Genomic DNA, 6,000 nt, shown 5'->3' on the forward strand with positions numbered 1-6,000 from the left:
TAGACTATCAACAGCCACCTGCTCTCATTAGGAAATCCTTGTAGATCTGGTTCCTAACGTGGTCTTCACCTATGCAGCCGAACTGTGTTGCAATAATGCTTATTTGAGGAACCCAATGCACCTGGGCTCTTGCAAACACTTGAGAAAGCTGTGTTGCTGATGTCAGAACTTGTGTTGTGATTCATTTCTGAAAGCCAGATAAGCTGGGACTGTGATGGTTTCTTCCCCATTGTTCCTGAGTAGGGAAAGAATCCAAAGGCTTCTATTGATAGCAAACTTTTAATTAAGAGTTTAATTAATTTTATTGTATGAAGCAATAAAATAAATTTTAATAGTCTCAGTTTTTTATTTAGACTATAACAATTACTATATTTAAAAACTCTAAAAGGTAGAGTTCTAATATTTTGAGAATGTTTAAGCTGGTAACTTTGCCATAAATGAACTCCCCATTATGAATATGGTGGTTTGTCTGTTAAAAAAAGATCCTGTCGACTTCTGGTACTCGATGTTGAGATGGCAAATTGTTAATAATCACATTCATATTTTTAGAACTTTATACTTTTCCATTGAGAGCAGCAATGGAAAGAAGTAAAAGAGGTCACATGAACACAATATCACTATATTAATAATAGTTGGAGTGAAAGGAGGGAACAGACGACAAAATACATCTAACCCGAGTTTCCCAATGGAAAACTGAACACAAAACTTTTCTGTAGATTAGGAGTGGCCAAATTATTTAGTTTAAATTGAGTATAATTTGTTGATTTAAAAGAAATGTTAAATTTAAGGCAGAGAGTTCAACCTTCTAAAAGCTGAGCGTTTAATTCCAAGTCTTCAACAATTCCTTACCCAGAAAAGACTCATAGCCTTGCTATTCAAAGTGGCTTGAAGTGGTTATAAAAAAGATGAAGCCACTGGTTTCCACTTATCTATGTGTTCCTGAAGATGTTATAGTCTCTGGCAATGGCTAGTTTTTATTTTCAAATTTACACATGTAGAATCACTTGGGATGAGAGTCTCTCTGAGGATTTTCTAGATAACTTTGGCCTGCAGGGGAATTCCTTGATCATGCTAGTTGATATGGTAGGATCCAGTCTAAGTGTGGGTGACACTGTTTCCTGGGTTTGGGTTCTGCATGGTATAGGAGTGGAGGAAGTGAGCAGCGAAGTAGGAAAAGGTGCATGTTTTCTCTCAGCCCTATGTATGGATGTGATGTGACCAGCCACTTCAAGTTCTTGCCTATGACAGACGGCAACCTGGAGCTGTGAAGCAAGAGAAACCCTTTCTTCCCAAGTTGCTTTATATCATGGCACTTATCACAGACACAGAGAGGAAATGAGGGCACTTTTGTGCTATGTGATATCCTACAGTTACACCTGATCAAATTGTTGTGTTGATATCACAGATGAAGGTACTGAATCTTAGGGTGCAATCATGGGATGTCAGTGTCTTCTCTTTCCAGAAGACTGAAGAAGATTGAAAGTAGTTATGTCAGAAAGTGGAACTAATGATGCTACATGGTGTGAGAAATAGCTATATCTTTACTTCTAGTTCAGTGAATCCATCTCTTTGGAAATCCAAATTAACTTTCTGGCAACATAGGTTGATGGTCTCACTGTGCACCTCATACTCACTCTAAAGGCACAGGGATACTCTGTTTCCATTTGGTGTTTCTCCACTAAACTCTCTCATTCTCGGTCCCATAATCTGCCATACTGCATGGGTCAAGGAGCATTTGCTAAAAGTCACCGGACTTTTAGAATTGAGACACTGGCAAGTACTTGGGGTTAAGTAATAAACCAGATAGGATTTAGATTTGTACATGAGGTAGAACCTTGACAAAGTTAACACTGGCGTCACTCAGAGAAAGCAGTCTGACTTGTTTGAATGGAGGAAATATTAGGACTTTTTCAGATGCAAATGAAACAAAATCTACCCAACATAGCAAAGACTCAAATGGTTTTGAAATGTGTTCATTAGCATGGGTGCTTAGGATGCCAACATAAGTGTGCCACTGCCTTTTTCTCTCAGTTCTGCTATCTAGGATGTCATCACAAGTGTTCCCACTGTCTTTGTCTCTCAGTTCTGCTATAAAGGTTAAACTGGCTTTTAGTCTGGCTCTCTCTATGCCAGTCCCAACAGTACAGACTCATAGCCCCTCAATTCAAAGTCCATGAAGTTTCATATAAACGAATATTCCTAATAGCTTACTTCAGTCATATGTTTATCTTTGGTCGATTATGATAGCTGAGAGGCAGAAGGGTGTGGCTGGGTGTCTACCATATATAAAACTGTCAAAATGAGGGGAAAATGCTGAAATTTTAGGAAGAATCAACAATTGAAGCTATCAAATTAACTCTAGATAATCATTCAAGATGTACAATTCAATGTCAATTTTTCTATCAGAAAAAAATGGCCGTGTTTGAGGCCATTAAAATAAAGATTTGCCTGCCTAATCCTTTCTTAGTGATCTATTTCATCCAAGTCCCTTCTTCCCTAAAAGTCTGCCATACAAACAAACCGCACAGAAACATGTCAAGGAATCAGCATGACACTAGATTAGCAAAGTTTGGGGGATCTTAATGAATTATGAGGTGGCAGAACACAAAAATATGGATTGACATAGCAGAGGAACAAAAAGACCTTGAACATCATGTTAGCAGCAATCTAAGGGTAAACAAGAAAGTATTCCACACACGTAGCTTTCGTCGTTACCTAGATATAATGCATATTAGCACAAGTGGCGCTTATATACCAGGCCCAGAGAAGCACGGTCCAAGCAAGTTACATAGATTATTCTTTATTAAATTCAATGAAAAAAGTCATTATCTCTGAAATTGGAAACATACAGCATAGTTATAGTCCTGTAACACTATCCAAATAATCCTTGTACGTATGTGCAAACATTCAAGGAAGCTATCCTTAAGGGCTACTCTATCGTGGTTGGCATAATTTACCCTTCTGGGGAAATATGCACACCTTCAAAAGATCTTAATGCATTTTTCTAGATTAGAGGGCAGAAAAAAAAGAATTTCAAAAACTCCTAAACTAGGCCATTCAAAATATATGCGACACGATAGCACTGACTTTATAAAGTTGTTATCTTGAAAAAGAAAACTACATTATTTTGCTAAAATCGGTATGAGACTTTAAAAATATATTCTTTGGAATTTTTTCAGAAATTTAAAGCAAAATATAAAACTGTGAGAGGAAGGAATCAGTGGACGAAGACAAGCTAGGTATTGATGGTTGCTGCATCCGAGTGATGGCAAATGAGTTACTACAATAATTTCCTTACATTTTACAGGCTTGTACAATAACGAGGAGCATGGACAGTGGCTGGTCTGGTGGCACACACCTTTTCACTAAGCACTTGAGAGGGAGCGGCAGATGAATCTCTGTGAGTTCCAGGCTAGCATGATCTACATAGCAAGTTGTAAGCTAGCCTGGGCTATACACTGAGAACCTCTCTCAAAAAGTTTCAAAATATAAATCATGTAATAAGATAAACATTGTTCAGTTATCATCATATGATCATTTCTTATATGTAGAACTAAAATGTTCATTATCATCAGAGCTACTCAGAGCGCTCTAGAAGTGGGCAAGTCTATAGTTCATTTCAATAATTTTGGTAACATACAGAGACAAATGCTGGCATCTGTCTAAATATTAAAATGCAAATATTGAATATGCAAAATGTTTAAAAGAAAACAGTCCTGAAGTCTTTGTTAAAATGAAGAACTTCTGTTCTGCAGATGCCACCAGGACAGTGAACAGAAAGCCACAGTCTGAGGGAGACTCTGTGAAAGGCATGCGTGATAAATGATAATCCAGATAACACAAAGAACTCTGAGTTCAGTAAGAGAGCGAAGGACCCGACGGAGATGGACTGTGTACATTAGCAGGGACTTCATTAAACAGAACGAGTCCATGATAAATGCATGTGTGAAATCATGTGTGGCATGTGCCATGAGGAAATGCAAATATGATGGCAATGTGGTGTTACTGTGCATATATGAGGATGGCCCTAAGAAAAGATATGGACAACAGAGACTGTGGAAAGGGTTTGGAGCATGAATAGGTTTCCAGGCAGCATTGGAAGGAACACAGAGTGGCACATTTACTCTGGACAGCAGTGCTGGTAGTTTCTTAGGTAAGTAAGTGAAACACACTCTTTGCCATATGTATTCAATCCTCACACCTTTAAAATGCATGCCTGTATAAGTACACCCTCATACAAGCAAAGGGCAAGTCAAAGATGCTTAGAGAAGCTTTAGCCACAGCTGCTAAACCTGGAAGCATCTTATAAGTCCTCTGTAAGTGACAAAGTAAATAAACTATGGTAGCATAGAAAAATGTAATATTCTTCAGTCCTAAAGCATAATGGGTTATAAAGTCACAGAAAGAGATGGGAGGAGCTCAAACAGTCTGAAAAAAGCTATGGTTGAGTGGCTCCAACTATGTGACTTGCTGGGAAAGACAAGTCTTTGGAGATGGTAACTGGTAGCTGTTGGAATGAGGAGGACAAATAGGCAGAACCCAGGTAATCTTTATAGTAGTAAAACAAAACAAAATAATAACAAAAGTCCCTCTATATGACTCCGTAATGGTGGAGACAGTGCATTCTGTTGAACCAAATGTAGAATACTCAGGAAACCCAAATGCAAGTTATGGGCTTTGGATGACAACAGGCTCATGAGTTGTGACTTCTGGTAGAGGATGTTAATGCTGGAAGGCTGGGGGGCTCTGCATGGGAAAGAATGGAGATGCATGGCAAAGTTTTCTATCTTCTCGGTTTTGTTATAAACCTAAACAGTTCTAAAAAGAGGAAGTCTCCAAAAAATACAACCCCTGATAACTTGAAACCAAAGCGAAATTAACAGCTTACTTTCAATTATAATTTTAAAATGCATATCACTTATGCACTTAGAATGCCATTATATTTTAAATGCTCAATGTCTTTTTAAAGTCTTTTACTGTTCTATATAATTCTAATCAGCATTCAAAACATATCTTTTTTGGAAAATTGTGAGGCATACCATAATATTTAAAATAATGAAATATTCTAATTGGCATACAGTATAGGTTGTAAGCAATGCTGATACTAAGAAAACAACCACACATAATAGCTCAAACTGCTAGATTCTTAAAACCAACACTGTTCCACTCTTTCTGACCAACAGAAGCAAAGGAAGAAACGGAGGGAGCAGATACCAGGACGGGGCCAGAGAGCAGTGGAGAGAGGAGAGAGAAAGGAGGAGAAGATTGAATGGAATGTGAGAAGAAGAGAAAGGAGAAGGGAGAAGGGAAAAAGAAAAAAAAGGAAAGAGGAAAAGGAAGGTTTTGATGGAGGTTATAAAGTAGAAGTTAAATTACTACAAATATTTTTATTAAAAACCATCAACTATGATAACTAATGGCAGGTAGAAAACATAACTGGTTCAATAAAAATCAATTAAAAATTACAAAAAAGAAAGAAAACATACATCTTAAATTTTGAAGGCAAATGGATAGAGCTAGAAAACATCATTTTGAGTGAGGTCACCCAGACCCAGAAAGACAATTATCACATATACACACTCATAAGTGGCCTTTAAACATAAAGCAAAGAAAACCAGCCTACAGATCACAATACCAGAGAACCTAGACAACAATGAGGACCCTAAGAGAGACATACATGGATCTCACCTACATGGGAAGTAGAAAAAGACAAGATCTCCTGAGTAAATTGGGAGCATGAGGACATTGGGAGGGGGTTGAAGGGGAGGGGGAGGGAGGGAAGGGAGCAGAGAAAAACAAAGAACTCAATAAAAATGAATAAAAAAATTCCTGCTTCATACTGTATGAATTGGACAATTTTGTTTCTTAAATTCACAAGGTAATATCTCAAAGTTGTTTTGATTTGCATTTCCCTGATCGCTAAGGAGATTGAGCATGACCTTAAGTGTCTTTTGGCCATTTGAACTTCTTCTGTTGAGAATTCTCTGTTCAGTTCAGTGC

General features: G+C 37.7%; 1 protein-coding gene across 1 annotated transcript in view; it reads right to left on the minus strand.

Annotated features, from left to right (window-relative positions):
* Positions 1–6,000, minus strand: part of Spag16 (sperm associated antigen 16) — a 1,047,686-nt gene that overhangs the window by 14,288 nt on the left and 1,027,398 nt on the right. The gene's annotated exons all lie outside the window — the stretch shown is intronic.

Source organism: Microtus ochrogaster, linkage group LG4 (genome assembly GCF_000317375.1).
Source record: "Microtus ochrogaster isolate Prairie Vole_2 linkage group LG4, MicOch1.0, whole genome shotgun sequence".
Lineage (NCBI taxonomy): Eukaryota > Metazoa > Chordata > Mammalia > Rodentia > Cricetidae > Microtus > Microtus ochrogaster.